The sequence below is a fragment of the Leopardus geoffroyi genome, chromosome D2 (assembly GCF_018350155.1).
Source record: "Leopardus geoffroyi isolate Oge1 chromosome D2, O.geoffroyi_Oge1_pat1.0, whole genome shotgun sequence".
Lineage (NCBI taxonomy): Eukaryota > Metazoa > Chordata > Mammalia > Carnivora > Felidae > Leopardus > Leopardus geoffroyi.
The window spans coordinates 22,728,866-22,753,599 of NC_059334.1; the positions used below are offsets into that span (position 1 = coordinate 22,728,866).

At 39.6% G+C, this 24,734-nt stretch overlaps 1 protein-coding gene across 2 annotated transcripts in view; it reads right to left on the reverse strand.

Moving 5' to 3' along the window:
• Positions 1-24,734, reverse strand: part of ANK3 (ankyrin 3) — a 687,904-nt gene that overhangs the window by 466,047 nt on the left and 197,123 nt on the right. The window lies entirely within an intron of this gene.

Here is a 24,734-nt window from a genome sequence, read left to right on the forward strand (position 1 = left end):
AGAAAAAATATGGCAATAAAACAGTAAGAGAAATAGAAATCTCTTAAGATCTAGAGGGTATTTCCCCAAGCAGGGTCTAATGATCATTACTAGATCAGCTGCAGCTCTCTCTTTATAGGATAAAATGGTGCTAGTTATTGCTGGGATTTTGCCAATGATCTCCTAGGCAACTGACAGCTTAAAAAGCCATAAATAGAGCAGCAAACACCATCGTTTTGCCCTTATCTACTTCAGGGTGCACATTCGCAGAGGTATGTTTTAGCATGAGCACTCCTCTTGTGTCAAAGTATAGGACAGAGAACTAGGAAAAAAATGAAGAACCTAAAAAAATGAACTATATATATCCAAAGCCATAGCAGTTAATAGTTGAGCTACTCTCATGTGCCAAGTCCCAAAGCATTTTACATGCGCAAATTCATTTTGTTTTTAAAACAAGACTTTGAGGCAAGAACTAATGTTATTCTCATTTTCTGTCAATCAAGAAGTTAAGAAACAGGAAATTCAGAAACTTGCTCAAAGCCACATGGCCAGGAGTGACAAAGCTAGAATAAAGAATTGTATTTTTTATTATCATCAACTCAGATTTCACAGATTCCTGAGTCAAGACATCAAGTTCTTTCCCTCATGGGATTCATTTTGACATGTTACTGAAAGACTGAGGAAGTCTATAATTGTGCACGTCAAAAAACATCAAAATGACAATATGGTTTTACAGCTGTTTTCTGTAAGACAAAGAACATCACTCCCTTAGAATAAACTATTAACAATACAAGCTTGATAGAAACAAAGTGCTTCAATGGATCAAAGTTTGCAAGTATCAAATGATTATCTGTCCTTGGACTGATTCTATAAAACTGTCCTCACAAAAGATCCTTTAGGGATTATTCATAGAATTGATACATGTTCTATTAAATGGTATATAATATATGTAACAGGACCTTTTTTAGTCAAAGGTATCTTATCTCCTTTCAAAGCACATGGAAACCATGTGCTTTTTCTACTGCAATAACTATTCCTCTCTTCTGGGAACCCTTTTTTTGAAACTATATTCAGACATAGGAATTCTATGAGACAATGGTCCCATTACTTTAAGGTAACATTTTATTTTTGGCTAAAAACCATATTACTTGATGGGAATACTCCTTTACCTAGTATAAAATAACATTTTAAAAACTCAAATCCACTCTTCAATTATATTTCTACTCATTAAAGTTATCACAGATAAATAGGCAGGTAGGCAGATAGACGATAGATAGTTAGATATAGCTGTACACATATATCTATATATCAAGGTAAATTATCTCTTGAACATGCATACTACTTCCTAGAGTGAAGACTTTGAAGGCAAAATATTTCTTTGAATGTCCTGGAGTGCATGTGGTTTTATCTTCCACTAACGTCCTTCTCATTGAGGCCAATCGTAGAAAGGACCTAATTCAATTAATAGTCATTGATTAGCTAACATGTGCCAAGTACAAGGCTAAGCATTTTTGCATATCAGCTGGATTTACCTTAGTAAGAATCCTCTTAAGAAAAGAATGATTCCTATTTACAGATAAGGAAACAGAAATGTAGCATGAAGGGCGAAAAGTTAACATGGCTACTCACTGGGATTCCAGCCCAGGTGTCCAGACCATAAGATATTTGCCGGATCACCCGCCTCTAGCTATATGACTGACCATCTTCTCTTTATAGGGATAATGTGAGATATGGATTTACCAAGTGCAAATATTTTTTTATTAAAAGGGAAAAAAAAAAAAACATTCATCGGGCTTAGCCAGCTTCTTACGATTTGTATTTTAGTTCTCAGTCTTACACACATTGACGGTTCTGGATACCATGTGAATGCTCTGGAGAGAAATGACACATGTGTGCTCACAAGCCCATTTTAATTCAAATAGAAATGATCAAAATGGTCCCAACTGTATCTTGTCTCTTTTCTTCCTTAAATTTGTTAGAAAGAGAATGCTTGACAAGTGTTTGGGGTGGGCATTTTGTTACGATGGCTCTAACTTTTGTTACTGAAGAATTAGGGAATCTGCCAGGAAAAGGAGTCAGAGGACTAGGCACTAGAAGCAGCAGCTCCCAAAGTTGTTTTTTTTTATTAATTCCCCAAGATTAAAGGTAATTATTGGGGTGGAAGAATAGCACTAATACACCTGTGCTTCATTGTATGAAAAAAGTTCCATTCCAGGATTACATAATAAAAGATATTAGCAGATAGAAATGAATGTTTAGTGCATCATATAGAGATGTTCTTTAATACAGGAGTTGGTTTATGCAAATAGCTATTCATGTGTCTCAGAACATTATTTTCAAAGCATTTGCAGATGACTACATGTGGCTTCAGCTCATTATGCACATTCAGAAGTCCTCAACACTGCAGAATACTGAAATGATAAACCCAGGTTCCCCCAGTACCAGACTGCTCCCCTGCTTTTTACCTACCACTTCCCCTACCTTTCACACAACCATCAGCAGGACAGTGGTGAAGAACATTTTTTTAACAGCAGGAGACTATGCAAGTTGAGTAGTGTACAGAATATTTGCCGTTCTAAACAATAATTCAAAGTTTCCTGGTAGGAACAGAATTTCTGAGATATTTAAAGATCTTGACACTCAATGCAAATAAATCTGAGGCACAGACCCACTGAGTCAAGACTGAAATAGCCATCTTGGAATTATCCATGTTCTGGAAACATTAGCAGCAGACCATAGAGCATAGCGTGCCCAACTTCACTATGGGTGATACCCAGGGAAATCACCCTTCATGGGCAAAGACACAAGTTAGTCGTTTCAGAGAACTGTCATCTTTGCCATCCATTAAAATAAATACAATATGCAGACATCAGTCTGAGTCTTCTCCTGTGTAGAAAAAGGTCATCTTCTTCTCCCCAGAGATAGACAAGCAAATAAAGACAAAAAACAGAAAACGAGACTTGAATAGGGTTGTGTTGCATCAGCCATCTCAGTGCAGGGATTGAAAACCAAAACTCAATCATATCTTGAGCACTTTTTGCCCCCTACATCAAGTAATGCCATAGTCCTTGGAATGCTTTTTTTTTTTTTTTAAACTAAAGAATAAAAAAATCTGAAAGGAAATATACATCCAATTAGTGAAAAAATCCTACCGGTTTTAAATGTTAAAGTTACCACCAAGTGGGAAAGTGTCATGATGTATATGCCAGGGGTTATTTTCACACTGAGGAAATAGCAAAAAGATCTTTCCACAGGAGAAAGGAAAATTCTTAAGCAAAATCAATTATTCATTGCAACTCAAGGAAAATGATTTTGCTGCTGGCCTAGGATGCTATCAATAATTTCCTAGCTTTAAACATTCTTAGTCTCCTAATTTAATGCAAGGAGGATTCTTTCAAAGATTTCGAACACTCTGGAAAAACAGTTCTTTATGGAATTAAGTTTTATATAACAATATTACTAAATAACTACAGTTTTGATGCAGACCGAGAAAGATGAGGCTTAAGAAAACTCTTATCTGGATTTCATATATATGTTAATGACCAAGTAGGGTTAGGTACCATAGGCACAGCTGGGAAATAGCAGTCATGGCAGGCTGTATCAGGGGGTTAGTGGCGGGGGAGAGGGGGACCTGGGCAATTCACCTGAGGTATACTAAAAATATCAACAATACAGAGGAACAATTATTTCTTTAATTTAAATAATTCATACTTGCTACTTTTCATTGAAAACCTGCACTGAGGAATTTTCTAATCATGAATTTTAATGTTAAACACAATAGCTGCATCTCAGTTCGTGGCATGAGGACTAACACATCAGACAAAGAAATTGCTGGAGAACAGCTTGTTTACCTATTTCCAGTCTCTAAAACATTTGATCCACAGGGTGTGTTCAATAAGTGAACTAAGACCCATATAGGTGTGAGGTGCTATGGTGGGCACAAAGATTGTCAGATGTGGCTATTTCTCTCAAGACCTTAAAAACTAGTTGGTGGGAGGGGCGGTGCTCGTTGGCTCAGCAGTCAAGCATACCACTCTTGATCTTGGGGTCATAAGTTTGAGTTTACTTAATTAAAAAAACTACTTGGGGATCTTAAAACATAAAAAGCCAACTACCAGTCAGTATTCTATTTTGTAAGTGGTTAACTATTTGTTTGGATGAGAAGTGCTATCATCTTTGAGTGTTCAGACAAGGAAGAGACCAGAGACCATACTCCATTGGCAGAAGGAGATTGGGAGGTTTCTTTGAGAAAGTAAAATGCAAAGGAGGTAAAAATTGAAGGGGACAAATCTTTGGATGCTAAAGGATGTTTGGCTACAATAAGAATTTGTGTTGAGAAGGGGTGGGAGAAGGTTGAAAATGAAAAATGGGTCCGAATGTTAACGTAAAATGGCTTCAAACTGGTAACATACCAGCTACCCCCTAAATAGGCTTTCCTGTTTGCCTTCTACATATTATGAAAAATTAGAAACTCTATCTATATAATATTTTTAAAGTAGTGCACAGCATTCACGGAAGGGGAAATAATTGTCATTTAACAGATAATCTTATGTATAGCACCAACTCAAGTAGTAGTAAGAAACTATTATAGAATTAAAATAGCCTTAAAAAGTGAATCTAGACAAGTCAGCAGGTTGATATAATAAAAATCCACCCCCCCCAAAAAAAATACTAATAAAGAATGATATTCAAAATTTAATTAGCTGTAGGGTTCAGGCATAAAGCAAACAAAATGGCCCTCTGACCCATCAGAGTATGGCCTGGGTTTCACCTGGTTGATTATCAGCCCCCAGTTCTAGCACTGCTGATCCTTATCTCTCTGTTCTCTTATTTGAGAGAACATCTGCGTCTGAAGAGAGCATCTCCTCCTGGAGAGGTAGGTCTAGGCAGCCATGTTGGTATTAAATGCTCCAAAAACCCACCCAGAGTTGATTGGAACCAAGACGGATACCTGATCAATGCTAGCCCAACTTGAGCTAAAAAAATGCTGAGACCAAGTCAGTCTGCCATTGGAGGAAGTCTGTCAGTAGAGGAAGCTAAATGGGGCAGTGTGGAAGTGAGTGAGAAGAAAAGTCTGCCTGTCAAATAAATTAATAATAATAATAATAATAATAATAATAATAATACAACCATGAAGCAGATGAACAGAGGAAAGTTGAGATGGAGAGCATAGAACTCAGACAAAAAGAAGAGACAATATAGCTGCCTGATGGTTTTTCCCTATACCTCAGGGTAATAGCGCTACTTTCTTGCGGTTCAGTTCTCCAGTATCCATTCCTTTAGTGCTTTAAAAATAAGTTCCTCCCTACCTGAGCTTTTTGAGTGGGTTTCTCCTCCTTGAAGTCCAAAATGAACAGAAAACACAAAGCAAATTGAGGCCCTCTGTACTCTCCCTATCTAGCAACCTTACTCTGTGACTGTTCTTCTTTGAGATCACCCATAAAAAAACTCTCCAAAAAAAGAAAATAGAGCTACCAGAGGATGAAGTATGTAAGTAGTCTAGCAGTCTAAGTTGCTTATAACTATGTCAACATAACTGAATCAAAAATTTACTAAAAACATAGCAAATAAATGAAAGGTGCATCAAATGGCTACTTCCCCCAGATATTTCATATAAAATGTCAAAATTGACTGTAAAGAATTATATGCTTGATTGAGGATGCTAACTGGATCTTTAAATAGGCTCTAAAATAACAACACTGCTGAGGTGCCTCAGTGGCTCAGTTGGTTAAGCATCCAACTTCGGCTCAGGTCATGATCTCACAGTTCGTGGATTCAAGCTCCATATGAGGCTCTGTGCTGACAGATCAGAGCCTGGAGCCTGCTTCAGATTCTGTGTCCCCCTCTCTCTCTGCCCCTCTCCCACTTACACTCTGTCTCTCTCAAAAATAAACATAAAAATATTTTAAAAAAAAACACTGCTAAATTTTTTAAAAGAAAAAAAGACTTCTCTCATTAAATAAATGTAAGTATGTTAAGCTTCAAGCTAAACAGGTTTAATAATAAATGAGAATACTAGACCAGTAATATTTATTATTCAAAACATTCTGACCAGGAACCTACAACAGGTAACATATTATATGCTAGACATTCTGGGGTGATACAGATATGAACATTTCCAGAAAACAGCTGACATCATAGGCCAAACAAGGGCAAAAATGATTAAATCAACTTATCAACCACTTTCCAGTTTTCTTATTACTCAGGGAATAAAGTGCAACTGCAGGAAGCATTGGCCATAAATGCTCCCCGGTGGTTCCAGCCTTCACACATTAAACAGGGTCTAGTCTGGGCTGGCTGGAAAGGAAAGTGCAATTAAGATTTTACAAGAAAGCAATATATCCACAAAGAGAATCATCAGCCTTACATAGGGCCTTTCCTCACCCACTAGAAGGGCAGAAGTAATTTTTCAAAATAAATGAGTTAATAAATAAATGAGAAAATACCCAGAATAATGCTTAATTAGTTCATTAATAGAGTATTTGATATACTGATAAATCATTATTAAAATATCAGTGCCTTGGATTTGCACGAGGCTGTGTGCATCCAGGGGTTAACAACCAGCAGGGTGTTTCAGAACCACCACTGTCCCTTAACAATGCCAAGTTCTACTTTCAAAGGAGATGGCTACAGGATTTATGGCTACAGCAACAGGACTGGAGAAATTCTTCTTTCCTCCTGTTCGGTGTTGCTTAGAGTTAGAAGTCAAAGCAACCAAACAGAAAACTAGAAGCAAACTAACTGTCAAACACTGAAAGATAATAATGTGTCGTTAATTGGGACCCGCAATGTGCCAGGCACTGTGCTTGTGCTGGATAAACACTTGTGAATAAAGGCAATATATCCTAGGGGCGCCTGGGTGGCTCAGTCAGTAGAGCGTCCGACTTCGGCTCAGGTCATGGTCTCACGGTTTGTGAGTTCAAGTGCCATGTCAGGCTCTGTGATGACAGCTCAGAGCCTGGTCCTGCTTCAGATTCTGTGTGTCTCTCTCTCTCCCTCTCTCTCTCTCTCTCTCTCTCTCTCTCTGCCCCTTCCCAGCTTGTGCTCTCTCTCTTTCTCAAATTAAAACAAAATTTTTTTTTAAGTCAATATATCCTCTGCCTTCAGGGAGCTTGCAACCTAAATGGGAAAGATCGAGAACATCGAGCAAAGAAGCCAACATATGGGCCAGTCCATACTGACTGTGGTCAGAGCTCAGAGTGAGGCTCACTAGGGCAGGGATAACGTAATCAACAGGGTACCAGAATGGAGATTAATAGGGAATTTGGGAGCAACTAAGGGAGCCAAGGAGGAGGTGAAATGTGCAAGGTCACCTTAATCCAACAAAGGACTTAATTCCACAACACTGAACAAGACACACTTCCCGTAAGAGTGTAGAGACCACTGGTTTATCTTAAGTCAAATGTTTGCAAGGGTGGCTTTGGAAAAGAAAACATATCAAGCACCTTTTGTCAAAAGAGGAGGAGAAGCTACTTCTATCACAGTTTTGTACGAATGAGGAGACAGATAGGGAGAGCCAGGACCTGTTCTAGTAATCCCAGGTCATCTTCACAATCCTACCAGTTTCACAAATGAGGAACCTGAGGGTCAGAGTGGATCAGACAACTTGCCCAAGAGTGCACACCACTGGTGGATGGAAAGCCCAGGGACACTCTATTCCAATGGTCTCTCCATGGACTACCTTTTCCCCAAGGTCTGCAATTATTGCAGAGGTATAAGAACAGCATTATTCCCCTCTCGTTTTTAGGAAAGAAAAATTCTTGCCTGATGATGAATTTCAGTGACAGCTAAATGGACGTGTTTGGTGTGTCGGTGCTGGGTGGCAGGGAGCAGAGATGGTGAGAAAAGATTTGGCAAAGCAAGAACCAGCACATTATTCTATCTATAGGAATACACTGTGACAGTCTTTCAAACCATTAGGCACTCAACTAATCAAACTTTGCAGTGACAAGTCCAGACAGGAGATACTGAATGTTCTGCTGGCACTGAGCTATGGAGCAGCAGGGGGCATCACAGGACTTGGGTCCACAGAACTGGTATCAGGCCCTGCATTTGTCTCTGGGGAAGGAAACCCCGTGTCGGGAATACATGCAGGGAAAAAGGCAGCCAGCTTTCACACACACACACTTGGTACCATTTGAATTTTGTGCCACGTGTATTGCCTACACCAAAAGCTTACCTTAATTTTTAAAAAGAGAAAACAAAAGAAATAACTGGGACTGGGACCCTGGACAAGTCATTACCTTTTTAAGACTCTGTTTTCTCTTACACAACTTGTGCCTCGGGATTGTTGGGATCACAGAGTCTTACATTTGAAAGTACTTTGTAAGCTGTAAAATATATACCAATACATAACATGGTTTTGAACAAGAAATGAAGAGAGGTGCATTCTGTGTAATGCCAACAATGAAGAGGACTGCCAAGGTTACACAGGGAGCAACCACTGGAGATTTCCTCTTCAGCATGCAGCAGAGGCTACTGGTTAAGAGCAAGGCTTAAGAGCCAGAGAACCACCACAACAGCTAGCTGTGTAACCTCAACCTAGTTGCTCAACCTCTCTGAGCCGCCGTTCCCATCTTGGCATAATAAGAATAATATTATGTCTCGGGGAAGTCATGATACCTAAGTGCCATGATTCATTTGCTCAGCCAAGTCCTAGAACACAGTAAAATGTGATCAATGTTTGCTATAATAAGAGTAGCCGAAATACCTTAACACCACACCACCCTAGAGGTCAGCTGAGTCGAACTTAAGTCTAAAGCCTGGGACAAGAAAGAAATCATGGAAGAACTTACCTCACTCTTGCCAGAAGTTTCTGGTATGGTCAGCAAATAACTTATGTAAAATTCACTTACTTTTCTAACTGCAAATAACATGGTGCATACCAACAAATGTCATAAGGGAAAACTAGCAAGTTCCTATTCCCTAGAAAATGACACACACAGTGTGACTCGTAAAAGGCTATATACCATTGCTGTTCCGGACTCCATCCCAGCCATAGACCCTCTGGTTACCACTGCAAACTGGGTTCTTTAAAGACCTAGGAATAGGCTCTCAGCCAGTTTTCACACACTTCCTCCACTATTAGAATCACCTGGGTGCTTGTTAGAACTCCAGATTCCCCTCCCTACCACAGAATCCCTGGATCTGAACCTCCAGGGGAGAGGCCTGAGAATGTGTGCCCCAAAGCAGGCTTACAATCGGCCATGCTGGGATTGGGATATGCTGCACACAGTGGCCTAGCTGACTGCTAGAGACCAGTCATGATTTGATTTCCACTTTCCCCTTCCTTCTTTCCAAACCCCAGTCTCATTGCGTGTGAAACCATTCTCTTCAGCTTCCTAGATAAACGCACACACTAATTAACCTTAACAACAGGAAGACTATTTTCACCTGAAGACTACCGATGGCTTGACTACAAATTTGTTGATTGGAAACAGCTTTTAATTACCCGAGTCAACATGCAAATCTGGCTTACAATGCCCGTAGGCATTTTGATAATTCACAACTGATCCAATAGGATAAAAGGACCCAGCTCCAGTTTTGCTGGGAAGCATTGGATGGCTTTCCCATCTCTTCACTGGCTCACTTCCCAGCCTCTCTTGTACCCAGCTCCCTCCTGCCTCAGGGATGGGAAATTCAATTTCTTCCTCATAAAAACCTTTCCTGTAGATGCTAGAGAATTCAGTAAGAGAATCTTGCCTTTGCCTCCCTCCTTGCTCTAGCCATAAGGAGAATAAGGAAAAGCAAGGTTATAATATCCAAGGAGCTAAGAGGTGCCCTTGGCCCAGACCCAATGTCCTGGGTGAGATATTAAGTCATGACAAACTCTACTAAAGAGGCTGACAAAGTTACTTGTGTGTCTGGGGGCACTTTTTTTGCAATACTAGATGAAGTCTGTCCAGATACTCATTAAAAAATTCCCGGAGTGTCACATATTTAAGGCTCCAGAACGGTGCTATAGGAAATGCAATCCATGTTCACACAAAGTGCCTGCACTGCAGACGCTTACATAGTCCAACCATGGCTGAACAATTAATAAAAGGAAAGGATAAATGAAAACTTGTTACAGATATTTGGAGGAGGGAGAAATCATTTCCTACTAGCTGAACTGCAAAACATCTTGGAGAAATTTATTTCACTCTGGCCCCTCATTTTACCAACAGGAAAGGTGTCTCTCTAAGTTCTGATGTCTCTAAATGGATTCTCAGAGAGCCTAAGACTTGACAATTAGCTAATAAGAACAAGTCTAGGCATTCATCCTAGTTATTCCAACTCTACATAAGCCAACAAATGTATATGCAACACCTACCATGTGTTAGGCACTGGGATACAGGGTAAAAAGGACCGAATCATTGCCTTCAAAGAGCTTATATTCTCGTGTTGATTTTATTATACCTCACCACAGTCAGAACAAAGGCAAAGAATCGTAACAATAAAATGGGGAAATATGGGACATCTGGGTGGCTCAGTCGGTTGAGCATTTGACTCTTGATTTTGGCTCAGGTCGTGATCTCACAGTTCGTTAGATGGAGTCCCACATAGGGCTCTGCGCTGACAGCACAGAGCCTGCTTGGAATTTTTTCTCTCCCTCTCTCTCTCAAAACAAATGAACATTTTAAAAAAGGATTCTCTCCTTCTCTAAAGCTAAAAAACAAACAAACAAAAAAACTGGATGCCATCGAAGTCCCAGACGTGTGTTCAGGATTAGGATGATGAGTTTAAGGGGGCAACCAGTTATGAAATTGTGGAAATTTCTTGGTCATGAAGTGATAAGCTATTATGTTCTGATTGCGGGCCTCCATTTCAGCAATGTTAGCCCGAGCACACTCACAATATCAGAGAACTCAATGGAAAATAGTGAGCCTAAGTTTTAAGCTCAGGTCTATTGATTTCAAATCCCATGCTCATTCAGGCCTACACAGGGATAAAAAGAAATTGTGAAATTAAGAGACATTTCAAAGGAGTAAAACCAAGTTGAAAAAATTTTCAACCAAGACATCTTTAAAGATACTTGACCAGTTTGTATGCAATTTTCAGTATACTAACAATCTCTTAATATTTTTTCCTCTGATTATTTTGTCCATTTTTTCTGCCTTGCCATCACAGGCTTTTCCATTTTTTGTGTTACTCCCTGAGTACTTACAGTGTTTCTGCCCACTGCTGCCACTTAAATCATAATGACTGACAAGCAGAAAACATCTCCTTCTCAACACTTGTAAAATATGACCCCTGTGCAAAGGGGGAAATTAAAAACAGTTTTAGATATTAATAGACCAATTACACATAGAATGACATGTTCCAAATTCTCTGAATTTGTACCTAACACAAAAGTTCTGGTCATTTTTCCATTTTGCAATTTTGTCTTCCTTTTTTTTTTTTTTTTTTGAAATTTGATTCACAGCCCAGCTAACCACTGTGTCAGGAGCACTATGCTTCAGCATCAAACCAGCCACTATTTTCTACAAACTCCATTATTTCAAAATTAAAAGTAGTGATAGCCCTTTGGGGAGTACAACCAAGTTTCATCTATTTGGGGCAATATAAATCATGCCTGTGAATAATCATGGCCTTATTTTCTTCAAGTATCCACTGTAAGAGGATTATTTTGTTTCTCAGGGACTTCCAGTATGTTTACACCTCCTGAGTCTAAATGAATCTGCCTCATGAGTTAAGTCACTCATTTTAATGTATATCATTTTAATTTTTTTTAATGTTTATTTACTTCTGAGAGAGAGACAGAGACAGAGACAGAGCGCAAGCAGGGAAGGGGCAGAGAGAGAGGGAGACACAAAATCCAAAGCAGGCTCCAGGCTGTCAGCACAGAGCCTGACGCAGGGCTCGAACCCACAAACCATGAGATCATGACCTGAGCTTAAGTTGAACGTTTAACCGACTGAGCCACCCAGGCGCCCCTCTCAGTATATCATTTTAAGAATGAATTATAGCCTACAGCAAATAACTTTTTAAAATATTTCATCCAGAGACTTCCATCATTTGTGTTATACGTTATGTAATGCAAAAAGCTAGTGTGTCTAATGAGGTTCCTGATTAGAGTAGGCTGAGGGGGAAAATCATGCTTGTTAAGTATTTTAGAGTTTAAATAAAGCCTGGAGTTCTGAGCAGAGGTTAAGATCTGAGCACAAAAAATAATTAGTAAATTCATATCAGGTCTGATTAAAATTCATTTGTAATCATGATGAGTTACTTTTGCAAGATCTCATAGTTAAAATTAGAGATTAATGTCAAACGGTGGCTGCATCATTGGAAAATGGTGTGGAATAAAATACCCAAATCATTTCAACATCTTACGTTTTAAACAGTTTCTTACAAGCCATGCAGGGCCTACTCTGGAATCACTTTTTTTCCCTTTGTAATATAATTGATCAAAGCTGTGAGGATTGCCTTTATCTGAAGATGATCCTCCCCAAAAAGTAATTACAAAGCTTTTCCTGAAACACTTCCAAAACATCACCATTTCCTGATTCTTTGTAGCAGATAATGAATGCTAACAAATACCCAACTTGCTTCCAAATGAGAATGTGAGCGAACATAACTTCAGGAATAATTTCAAGTGGGAAAACAAAAACAAAAACAAAAAACCAAACCAAAGGCCAGGTAATGTTGCTACCATCAAGAGGCTAATAGTTTGGCCAGGGAAGTTTTTTTCACTCTGAACACAGTTTGATTAATCAGAGTGGTAAGAAATGTCAGCACCATGGGGATTTGGGGAATGTGTGCAGTTTTCTGAAAGAAACCACATGGCTAAAAATCAATGCAACTCCTTGCAGCTGAGCCCAGCTGAAGGCCATTGTCCCCACCTCCTTTGCAGAAGTCACTGCCTGCCTCAACCCCCAAACTCCTTCATTGGGCCAGGTGCTTCCAATTTTATGCTTAGTTTAAATACCCAGGCTGTGGTTGTTTCCTGCTGACACAGGACCACAGAATGGTTCTAACACAAAGAGACTGCTAAGGCTTCCTATCAGGATATATTTTTTTTTGTAAGCAATGCATGCTTTCTGGCCAGGTTTCTGCCTGCATCATGGGCTCCTTGCTGTCTCGCCTCTTTCCTAAATTCAAACTTTTCACTCATCTGCCCTATATTCCACAACTGTTATTTGTTTAAATCTTTGACACTTGACTTCCCATCCTTGACCCAGGTTTTGGATTTTTGCCTCCTGGCTGGCTGTGGCCAGAGCCTCCACTCTAGACTGCTTAGGTCCCGACCCTGTGGTCCAGCGTAACCAGAAGCTCCTAAATACTCATCCAGATCGTCTGAATGATTAGAGGTTCCTAATCCCATCCACTGGCTAAATATTTCCCATCTGTTAAAGGGAGATAATAATGCCCATTTTACATATCCTCATAGGGCTTTGTAAGAATAATAGGAGTTAAAGGATAATCTTCTTAAAGGTTAAAATGATGATTCTTACATGAATATAAAAGAACAAGTTTCAAAGATTTTATGGAAGTCATTAAATTGATGAAGGAACCAGCAGGATGTTACAACCAGGTGGGAGAGCAGACATCTGGGATGCGATCTGGAATGCCGAAATGAATTAACAGACACTAAACCGGCCTCGTCGACCAAGAAGACGGGTGGTGGTGTCCACTGCATCTCCATGCGACGAAAATTATTTGTCTTACTATCAGTTTTCTGCAACCCATGTTAAAGATAATGAAAGACACAGACCTCTAGAGAATTACATGACTTGAAAAGAAGACAGTAGACATCACCCAATATTCCACAAAAGACACCTCGTAATTTTTTTTGCCTATGTCAAAGTTTTTTTTACAACTTTGCCTGGGGTACACACAAGTACATTTGTGCAAAACAACTTTGTGAATTAAAACATTTATTTACCAGCAGTAATTTGTCAGAGATCTATTTTTTCTAGATAAATGATCTAGTACATGATTTTTTTTAGTGGACTCTTTGTCACCACCATAAGAAAAAGCTGTTGTAGCATTAAATAAGAATGTTTAGGACTTACCAGGTGCTTAACAAATTACAGCCATTTAAATTTTTTTTAATGCTTATTTATTTTTGAGAGAGAAGGAGACAGAATGCAAGTGGGGGAGGGGCAGAGAGAGAAGGAGACACAGAATCCGAAGCAGGCTCCAGGCTCTGAGCTGTCAGCACAGAGCCTGATGCGGGACTTGAACTCACAAACCGCGAGATCATGACCTGAGCCAAAGTCAGATGCTCAACCAACTGAGCCACCCAGGCACCCTGTAGCTATTTAAAAACAAATGTATACATCTGTAAACATGTATAAACCCACACTGGTCTATTCAAAAGGTACAAGGTTTGGGCCAGGTCTTTTCCTGTATTAAATTGGAGGGATGCTATGGAACTCCTATGTCCACAAAGGACTGAAAAGTCCAATTCCTGCTGGCCTCCCCTTTCTTTCTCCCACCCCTACTATTCTGGCTACCTCTAGGTCTACCTAGAGATGGGCATGGTGGTACAACTAAGGGGGGACACACTCCTGATGACAACAATCTCCTAAGCTAACTAAAGTCCTGTCTCCAATAAAAGGCCCTGGGAATTTGAATCAGGCATCCCAGGCAATCTGAATGACCAGGCAGGTTGAAGAAACACTAGATTACGCACCATCCTGGAGCCTGGCGATGAAGAAAGTCCATAAAAGAGTAGGAACCATATTCAGACTTCCAGCTGAATAAACCCATACATTTAGCCATGACAAACAGAGAAACAAAACTGAAATTGGAGTCCAGTGAAATTCTATTTGTCTCAAACTCTTATGAGGCACGCTCTCAAGGTTGAAGGGGAGAATCACCCCAAAAGCAATGAGAGTCCACGATCATACAGTTCACATGATGAACTAAACCAGTGAAGTGTGGTGTTTTGCATTGTAGTTGAACACTACAAGCTCAATCAATAAAGCAAACACTGTCCTTTGTCAGTTTTTATTCATTTAAAGCATTGTCATATTCACCAAAACATATATAATTTAAATACTTTATTTTCCCTCTAATAATTTCATCCGACATGAATTTCTTTGTAGAAACCCCACCACAAAGGACAATAATGGGAAGTTGTAGGAGGAATTAATTGGTTAAGTCTAAAAACGCAATTTACATATGTAAACAGAACCTATCCAGTTGAGCAAAAACATCAGAAGATTCTATTACAAATATAAACATCCAACTTGAGAAGAGAATTTTATTATTGTCACTCCCAGAAACCATGTAAAACTTTCAAATCAGATTCCTACCACGAACAACCACAGCTACCCTTCAGGAACTCAGAAAATCCATGCAAATATTGTTTATTGATATAAATGCAAGGTGTACTAGGGAAAATGACTGCACAGTTTCAGTAGTAGCCAAAAGCTAGAAGTTAAAAAAAAAAAAAACTTAATACGTTTTTAAAGAAAGATAACATGACATGATGTTAAAAGAACTCAGCATTAAACATCTTTGGAAAGAGATAACAAATACTGAATACATTCTGAAAGCCTACTGCATGCCCTGAGCTGCGGTACTTACAAAAATTGGAAGCATAGTTTGTCTTTTGTAGTTGCAATCCTTTTTGGATGGAGACCTATTAGATTTTGTTAACAGCCAAAGCCAACAAATAGGGATTTTTTTTTCCTCCCTTTACTAGGTGTCTTAGTTCTATCTGCATAAACTGAATTTGCACAACCTAACTTCCTGGAGCCCCATGTGCAACAGGGAGAGAACAGAATGCCTACATCATTAGTGTTGTTATAAGGACCAAACGGGATAGTGCATTTTGTAAATGATCAAGCACCTAACAAAGGCTAGTTACTGTCCATTCAATTACTCTACACAGATGTGAAACCTACAACATTATTTGTATAAAAAGGAACTGGGCCCGACTGCCTGAGGCTGGGGTCAAGAAAGACCAGGCCAAACTGGTCAAGCTATTTCAGAGATTGCAAAGAAAAGATATTTGAATCTCAAACAGCAAAGAGGTAAAACATAATGTGAGCTAGCTCAGGATAGATGGGATTTGTCAGAAGCTCTGACTCTTCATGATAATATTAAATTTTTTTTTAATGTTTATTTATTTTTCAGAGAGACAGAGACAGGATGTGAGTGGGTTAGGGGCACAGAGAGAGGGAGACACAGAATCCGAAGTAGGCTCCAGGCTCTGAGCTGTCAGCACTGAGCCCGACGTGGGGCTTGAACTCACAAGCTGTGAGATCATGACCTGAGCCGAAGTTGGACACCCAACCGACTGAGCCACCCAGGCACCCCAGTCTTCATGATAATATTAATATACAAGTCAGCCATGAAAACATTTCCCATCCTAATGGTATTTTTCACTTGTAAACCTTTCTTAGTGAAATCATATATACTCATCATTCTACACAGAATGATGGAAAAACTAGAAGAGCTATCTGAATGAACTCTTAGTTTTTTGACTATACAATTGACTGTTCTCGAAGTACAGTAAAATGAGTACCCTAGAATGATTTCATCAGTGTTGTAGGAACAGCAAAATCAGAAGCAACTTTAAAGACCGTATTCATCCCAGTGGAGGCAACTATAATATATAACATTTTTCCTGATACCCTGATTCTATACATCAGAGTCCCTTTGACTGTGCATTCCATCAGAGAGACATTCTTTGAATTTTGCAGTGCCTCATAAAACATCAGTAGTGATTATTCCAGACCACTGTAATAAAACAGCTCTTTGATATAACATGCTTACCCATAAAGAATTTGAAACAAAAAAGGTATTGTTACAGAAATACATCAGAATCTTTCTCAACAGGCTGTTAGGAAACAGATAATCAGCTTTTCCCCAATGCCAAATTAATATTTTCTTCCACAGATTTCCAAAGAAATTATGTCACTGTGGTGGGAAAGGAATGAGGGACCTACGGTTGAGTCTTTAGAAAAAGACTAGTATGAAGAAGAAAAAATGTAGATTGGTAGGATTGTTTGTTATTTGTCATTTTTGCTCTTGCTTTTTTTAAAAAAAATACATGTTCATGGGAGAAAATGCAACATGGACAATTAATGAGTCTCTTTTCCACACACACTCACGTGTGTACACATATATCTGTATCTTTTTTTCCCACTAAATAGGTAGATATTGAAGATCTTGTACACAAAGTGCTAGCTATGCAATTATATTTAAAAAGACGTTGCAGGAAATAAAAGGTATCTAACTTCGAAATCAGTGGCTCTCAGCTCTAACTGAAAGCTAAAATCACCTACAGACCACTTAAAATATACTGATGTTAGAGACCTACCTCAAATCAGGTATCTGCATTGTTTTAAAAGCTCCCTATGTAAGTCTAATGTCATTCCATTGCTAATGTGCTAAGATGACAGGCAATCTCTCCAACACGCTTTATAGTATCGAGGCACACCATTTGACTATATGCAGAAGTCTTTTGTTTTCACTAATCCATATTTATCACAGAAAAAGTTAAGAATACAAAGAGAGGGAAAAAAAGAATACAAAGAGAGAGATGGGTTCAGAAACACCCACACCCACATGAGTTCTTAATACCACCTGACAAAACAACAAAGCAAAAATAGCAATATGAGCCTCCCTAAGAACCTTGGGAAAATCAATTTTTTTTCAATGGATGATATTAACAGACAAAAATTTCCTCAATTCAAAGCCCTTCTCAAGAATGTCCTGTGGAATTCATTCAAAAGAGCATATATTAAGCAGCTACTATGGGCTATGTAAGGAGATAGCTCCTGCACCTCCCAAGGTCACCATCCAGTGTGGTGGTTTTCAAAGTATAATTTTACCTACCAAACTCTCTCTTCAAATGCAATTAAAAAAATTTTTTTTTCAACGTTTATTTATTTTTGGGACAGAGAGAGACAGAGCATGAACGGGGGAGGGGCAGAGAGAGAGGGAGACACAGAATCGGAAACAGGGTCCAGGCTCTGAGCCATCAGCCCAGAGCCCGACGCGGGGCTCGAACTCACGGACCGCGAGATCGTGACCTGGCTGAAGTCGGACGCTTAACCGACTGCGCCACCCAGGCACCCCAATCTCTTCAAATGCAATTTAAATGGAAGCTCAAGATCTAAGTCATTGCTAGGTAGAGTTGCTCTGCTTGAGGGGGCAAACAAGATCAGAGCCCAGGTTCCTACAGCTGTGCCCTACAAGAAGCAGCCAGTCACCCCAGACATCACAAAGAACCCCCAACTATACCAAAGAGTATCATACAACACATTTTATCCTACTAAATCGATGGCAGTCACATCAAACTCCAGATTAGACTAAAGTCTAGAGCAGTATTCTCCAAGGTGGAGTATATACAAAATGATCCACAGGAACATAAGAAGAAAATATTAAAGCTCTCTATTTTAATAGCTTCTCCAAAAGAAGCTATTTTGTGAATTCTATTATGTAAATAATTTATTGGTTGAATAGTTCATTCATGCAATTTATAATTCCACATATTATGCTGAAATGCATGAAACTGGCATTTTTGTAAGTACAAATTAATATAATGTTAACAATTTCATATGGTTCAACCTGTATATCAGTATTGCTCAACCTCAGCACTAATAGTATTATAAGCCAGACAATCTTTCTTTTGGGAGGACATCCTGTGCATTTAGCATGTTTAGTGGTATCCTTGGCCTCACCCACTAAATGTCAGTAAACGCCGTCTCCCCAGCTGTAACAAACAAAATGTTTCCAGACATTGTCTATTGTTCCCCAGGGGGGCAAAACCATCCCCTGTTGAGAACCACTGCGGGGGTGCCTGGGTGACTCAGTCGGTTAAGCATCCAACTCTTGATTTCAGCTCAGGTCATGATCTCACATTTCGTAAGGTAGAGACCCACATCAGGCTCTGTACTGACAGCATGGAGCCTGCTTGGGATTCTCCCTTTCCCTCTCTCTCTCTGCCCCTCCCCAGCTCTCTCTCTCTCTCTCACTCTCTCTTTCTTAAGCAAATAGAAACTTAAAAAAAAGAACCACTCCTATATAAGTGCATATGCTGATTTTTTACTAATGGAATAAATGATCAAAACAGTGTGAACACCACTGGCCCAGAGAACAGAGATGGTTGCCATTAACACTGATAATAACACCAAGATGCTAACCCTATATAGACATTTTGATGAGTTTCACATGTGAGCCATCTGTTAACGAGAAGACAGGTTCCTCATCACCATGAATGGTATGATCTACCAACCCAGTGAAGATACTCAAGATAGTACCATTCTAGGTACAGAAGGCATGTGCAAAGACCCGTTCACAAGTGAATGCCGGCACAGCTGTTCTCCCAGACTAAACTAGGAATACACAACAAGGGTAAGAGAAAACATATCTGTGAAGCACCAAAAACACCAGTCACAGATAGGCCAGACTTGAGGCAGTCATCAGGCCTTGGTATGCGTTTCCCAAGCAAAGGCTTTCCGTAGGCACTGAACACTAGCTCACAAAATGTTCTCAAATGCCTCACCATAAACACAATGAGAGTTGCAATCCAGAGCCAGAGGACTATCTTCCCAGATGCACACAATGGAAGAGGCTGTTCGTCACAAACTGATCTTTCATGCCACTCCCACACATTGATAGAGGTTTAACCAATACGATTTATTCGGAAAATTAAAATTGATGATATATAGATTCATGTGCACATTGCAGGATATGCCCAGAATCCAGTGCTCACTGAGCTCACTTTCTGCTCTCCAAAACAAAAATGGTAAAGTCCAGATGTTCATCTGCTCAGACTGCAAGTCTGAAGACACATTCATTCTTGGAGAAAAAAGACATGCCTTAAAAACATCAATTAAACAGTTTTTAATCACAAATGAGTTTGTCTTGGTTCCCAATGGCATATATTAGATAATAACAACAATTAGACATTATCACCATCTACACATAAACACCAGCCTTGTTATATCTTAAACAATTTACAAATACATAAAGGCACATGACAGACATTTTTGAAGTACTTACTTAAAAGCCTCAGAATTCACTTTCTTTCTCAGGCATTAATATTTTTGGGTATTGAGTGGGAGGAAGTGTGGGAAGGAGGGAATTCTCAAAAGGAACTGAATAAAAGCTGGCATTAAATAGGAGCTGGGATTCCCCCATCCCACCTCCTGCCTCCAAAGGGGAAGAAAACAGAACTTGAGTCACAAGAAAGCTGGCCCCTGGCCTGACCCCTTGGACAGGCCAGTCTTTGCCAGGGTCCTGCCGCCCAGCCCCGTGCCCCTGACACAGAAGCCAACCTCGGTGCCCAGATGGTGGTCTGTTGGGGGAGCTCTCTAGAAGATGATGACTTTAAAGGAGATGTCAGGATCTTCCTATTTGAGTTAGGTCATGAAAGCAGGCTCATGAATAGCTATGAAAATATTCCTTTGTTCTTTAGAAAAAAAGTTTTTAGCTTCCAAAATCCCACTGATTGAAGCAGGATTATGACTGTTCTATGTAAGTGAAGAATCAAGAAACTGAACTTTAATTATAACTAACTTTAACTAGAACTTACTGTAGGCCAGGCACTGTTTTAAATACTTTATGTGTATAAATTCTGTTAATCCTCATAAAAAGGAAAAAGACCCTATGAGGTAGGTGTCATTTTTATCCTCATTTTGTAGATGAGGAAACTCAGGGCCAGCATCTGACACGCACAAGGCACCCGGGCATGACTCCAAGAGAGAGCTGCTCCTTCAGTCCTGTGCCTCAGGCACGTCAGTCGCCTCACTCACCCTGAACTGCCCTGCCCTAGGCATGCCAGGACCACCCAGTTCTGGGCACACCACTAAACTGGACACAGGCATGAGAGAAAGCACAGGGTGCTGGGGTGGGAAGAAGTGTACTAACTCACTCCACAATTTACCAGCTGCAGACTTTCATGTCTCTGAGACACATGCTACTTCTGTGAAAAATCATGATAACATCTATTGAAGGTACCGCCTTCTAATGACTGAGATTGAGAATATGTTAGTGACAAGGCCTGGTCCCCAAGGTGTGCACAGTAAATATTACTCTCTACTCTTCCTTACCCAGTAAAACTTGTCACTTAATATCTTAATGACAATTTTTAAATATTATATTTTATGCCAGGGCACCTGGGTGACTCAGTCAGTTGAGCATCCAACTCTTGACTTTGGCTCAGGTCGTGATCTCGCAGTTCGTGAGTTCGAGCCCCACGTTGGGTTCTGCACTGACAGCACCGAGCCTGCTTGGGATTCTCAGTCTACCCCTCTCCCTCCCCCATTCACTCTCTATCTCTCTCTCTCTCTCAAAATAAATAAACATTAAAAAAAATTTTTTTAATTATATCTTATGCTGATCAAAAATAAACTTTCTCTCATTCCCTCTCTCTCTCTCTCTCTCTCTCAAAATAAATAAACATTAAAAAAATTTTTTTAATTATATCTTATGCTGATCAAAAATAAACTTTCTATCTCTCATTCTCTCTCTCTCTCAAAATAAATAAACATTAAAAAAAAATTTTAACTATATCTTATGCTGATGAAAAATAAACTTTTTCCAATAGGACAATAATTATTTGGATAATTCCAGAAGGTGATCTCCTCAGGAGCTAATGGAGAGTATAAGGCAATTTGCTCCAACAGGACGTTTTTGGATTTTGGGTGTCTGCTCTTTGGTTTATTTGTGGACTACATGACTGGAAACTCAATTAATGCCCATCAGTAGGAAACTGTTTAAACAGGTAATGGGACATTCACACAATGAGTACTATACAGCTACACCAAAGAATCAGGGAGCCCTCCATGAACTGAAATGGAAAGAGTCACACAATGTATCAGGGGACAAAAGCAAGGTACCGAGCAGTGAATGCTAGCATTTTTATTAAAAAGGAGGTTCAGTCTGTGTACATTTATATATGTATGCCCATATAAACATAAACATCACTGAAAAGATGCATAATTTACATGTAATATTAGTTGCTCTGGGAAGGAAAAATCAGTGGTTGTGGACCCAAAGAGTGTCCTTTTTTACTTAAAAAAATATTTTATTTATGTGAATATATTTCTATTTCAAAAACTAAAAAAAAAATAAAAATAAATAGAAGACTTGGAGAAAATTACTATAACTTATAGTGAGCTTGTGTGAGTAAAATATGACGTGTATTTTGGAGCTCAGATAATGGCATTATAGCATTCTAGATCAGTGTTATCTGAGGGCCAAGAACCAGCATCACCTGAAAGTCTGAAAAAGCAAATTCTTGGTCCCATCCAAGACCTCCCAAAGAGGAATCTCTGGGAGTAGGGCCAGGGATCCGGTTAAAGAAGCCCTCCAGGTGATTCTAACACCCACGGGGCTGAGCAGTAATTCACAGTTTGCAGACTGGCTGTTTGTTTGAAACGGGCCGCTAGGCCCCAGCCGAGACTGAATTACAATATACTGGATGAAACACAAGAATGTGTACTGTTTAATCGCCTGAATCTGACATGCAGCCAGAGTTTGAGAATCACTTCCTAAAACCAAAGTCTGCTGTGATCAATCCAAATGTTTTACTGAGATTAACTTGCACATGGCAGATTAAAGAGACCCAGCTCCATGCCCACCTCCACAGTTGAGTATATGTATGGAAATAATTCTTGTAGTACAATGGAGCTCAAACTTTAGTGTGCATCAGACTGGCCTGGAGAGCTTGTTGAAACACATATTGTATTATCCCAACTACAACGTTTCTCACTCAGTAGAATGCAGGGAGAGGGACGGATAATTTGCCTTTCTAGAAACTTCCAGGGGATATTGCTACTGATGCTGTTGGTCTGAGCACCCTGGCAACCACTTCTCTCTCTAGTCCACTGGTTCTCAGCCAGGATGCTACATGCCCTTTCCAAGCATGCTTCCAAATATGATCACTATGATGTATAGTAATTTTTGCACTAAGTGAAGATGCAAAATTTTATGGGAATAAGTGTGAGACAGAACTTTGAGCTGAGCAGGTTATACTGTGCAATGCTGGGTAGGGAACACTTGATGAAGATAATTAATAAGAGGAATAGCTAAATGTTTAAAAGGTACCCTCAGGAGTGTCTAAGAAAGTCTGGTCAGGGCTGCAAACAGTTCTGATTCAACAGAAAAGTCATAAAGAGTGTATGTAACATGTAGGAATGCAATGAAATCTTTAAAGATGTCCCTCCAACATTTCCTGTGTGTGAAACTGATCCTTGAACTTTAAAGGCTAAGAACCACTCCCATCAGCAGCCCGTCACGATGACCTTGCTGCCCAATCTGAACAGGACTATGCAACCAAATGCCGATGGCACCAGGCCCTGGGTCATGCAGTGGCTCCCTGGCTGCATAAATGACGGAGTGACTAAGATCAAAAGAATTTGCTAAGACTCACAATTTTAGAACTGGAGTGTGCAATCCAGGAAAATCCCACCATTGTCCAGTTGAGGAATCCATGAACCACAGCAGATGGGGTGCTCAGCCACTCCCCAGTGGTCAGTGATACCCCATTTCCCCTCCAGGGTGGGGGCTCCATGCTCCCTATGCTGGGCTCTTCTGCATGGTGTTTTTTTTCTCTTCTCCTTGTCTAATCCACAAAACACCCCTCAGACATAGCAATAAGTGCTTCTCAGGAACAAAAGATAGAACATATTATGGCTTAGTAGCATCCCAGAAGGTAGAGTTAAGAACATAACATTTCTGTGGGTTCTGGGGGGAGGGGAGTATAAGGGACATTGGAAAGAGGAACAAGAGTGGGAAATGAGGGGGGAACAAAGTGCAGTGCAAAACAGAATTTGTTTCTGACCCCATTATTTGTAACGCATGTTATTTTTGCCAGGAGCTGGCTAAATTATGTTGCGAAGTGGTTGTTTTACGTTCCAGAGGTAAATTTATAATGTAAAAAGATTAGCTGGTAGAGGAGAAAATTAGAGAGGAGAGAATTTGTTCTTGAGCCCCCTTACACTATTCTACTTTATCTAATTGCAAGGACTTGATTAAAAAGTCATTCTCTCCATTTAAGTAACATCCTATAATATGTCAACGCTGTATATATGAACATATTTAACAAGAACATAAGGAGCTTTGTTTCTATTGTTATATTTCAAGCCTGATTCAAGTTGGTTTCTTTCCTACCCTGACACACCTGAAGTTTTGATCCAACCCTGTCACTATGGAAGTGATTCTCAGGATGGCCATACAGGAATCTCCAGTTGGTGGTAAGAATGACTACTATTCTCAAACGGTAACAATTACAATAGAGCTGATACATGTAATTAGAAGAGCAAGAGACATCTGTCACTCCCCAAATTCATGGATCCCACCCACATGTAATTTCCTCCACACGTGTAAGCAACAAAGAGCACAAGACAATTTAGGGATAGTGGGCAGTAGGCCCTGAGTAGATGGATGAACTTGCTCACTACATCACATTCTTCTGTACCCCAGACTTCTAGAACTCTGGACACATCCATGTCTCAGCAAAATTACAGATTACTCACATCACTTAGTAAAGACTGGGACTACGCTGTTAAATTTGCAAAGGTCGACTATACAATAAATGATAAAAGTGTTCCAAGTTGCAATAACAAGTCAAAGAAGTCTGTAAGATGTATATTTTTTACTACTTGAAATTGGATCAAAGAGTCCTATGTATAAATTATAGAAGCACTTAAGAAAAATAATACATCTCATTACAGTACATCAGAGTATTAAATTTGCAACAACCTAAATATCCTCTAGGGTATATACAAAGTTTCCATTTCTCAGAAGCTTATTGGTTCTACCTAAGAGTGTGATTATTAACAAATTCTACATTAGAGCTGTTAGTA